The following is a 1,491-nucleotide window of genomic DNA, read 5'->3' as shown; positions in this document are numbered from 1 at the left end:
ACTGCCTCAGCTCAAAGTGTTGATTGTGGGGATCTTCGAGAGCCAAAAAAGTCTATTTTTACCATATACAACCCTCACCCAGTGATATGGTGCGCGAATAAGATGAGGGTGGTGCGTGGTTAATATGGGGGGTGGTGCGCAAATAAGATGTGGGTGGTGCGCCCCGATAAAGTCCCTTTCCATTTCCTTTCCTCAAGCATCACCACCCACAATTTTGGATTTCTTGGCCAACACAATTACCAACATAAATCCTCTGTTTTGTTTTTTGGAAAATTCTTTTTTTTTTTTTCAAAAAAAAAAAATCAAAAAGAAATGTCGGCCCCAAGCCCCAATACCGCCGGCGCCGCCGCAGCCGCCAACGCCGCCGCCGCAGCCGCCAACGCCGCCGCCACAGCCGCTAACGCCGCCGCCACAGCCGGCGACGTCGAGCTCGGCCTGCTGGGCCCCAACCTCCTCACCCACCGGTGCACGTGCGGGGATCTCCACCTGCGTCTCCCACTCCCTGCTGACCCTGCCAGCCAGTGAGTTCACCAAACCTGTCCTACTTCCTTGTCAGGCTTTCAAAGGCCTGACAAGTCCATTTGCTGATGATGAGTGCTGACTGAATATCCGTATTAGGCAGGGGGTAATGCAGGGGGCCGGGGACCAGGTGGGGGTCGGACGCACCCCGGCGGTGAGAGATTGGTTGCGGGCCCGGCAGGCGGCAGCTGGGTGGGTGACGTTTTTGGCGGGGCCCTTGCAATTCTTGGTACGTCTCAAAATCTCTCAGTTCACTGTGACATGCATAACTGACATGGAATGATTAGGCTGGAGTTAGAATCTCCCGTGGTTCGGTGCGGCGGCGGGGTTGGCGGGTGGTTTGGTCTTCGCTGACCTAATTTAGTGGGGGTTTACGGGGGCGACGGGGGGGGAGTATTTTTATTAATGGTCTATATAGACGGGGAGGAACATTCTTATTATTATTATTTTGGACATGGACACTATTCTTATTATTATTATTATGAGACTTAAGCAGGGAGCTCTATTCTTATCACCAACATTAATATTTTAAGTATGGGGCGATATTCTTATTATTATTAACATATTTGATAAGCGAGCGGCATCGGATAAGCGAGTGGATCGATTTCCACTACCCTATTACAACCATCCTCAATTGCAAAACAACAACACTATTAACCTACTACAATTACATTAGAAACAGCTAAATCAAACTCTTTTGTAACCTCCTAGCACGTACGGATATTATGGCCAGGTGTGACGAACCCCTATCCAGAACCTTTAAAAGAGATACTGGTTAAAGGTACTTCTAAATAATCTTAGTTCGGTGCAGCTAAATAGTGCACAACAAAATGTCTCAATGTAAACACAAAATGCCGTGAATATAATTTAAATTACATACTGCGGAACTGTCTATCTACACTAGCCAGTTCCTCCGTATATATAGATTAGGGGACCGTAAACCGTTAACTTATAGGCGGTCCTCGGTCCTCT

This window comes from Podospora anserina, chromosome 6 (assembly GCF_000226545.1).
Source record: "Podospora anserina S mat+ genomic DNA chromosome 6, supercontig 3".
In the NCBI taxonomy this organism is placed as follows: domain Eukaryota; kingdom Fungi; phylum Ascomycota; class Sordariomycetes; order Sordariales; family Podosporaceae; genus Podospora; species Podospora anserina.
Note: the sequence above shows the minus strand (reverse complement) of the source record.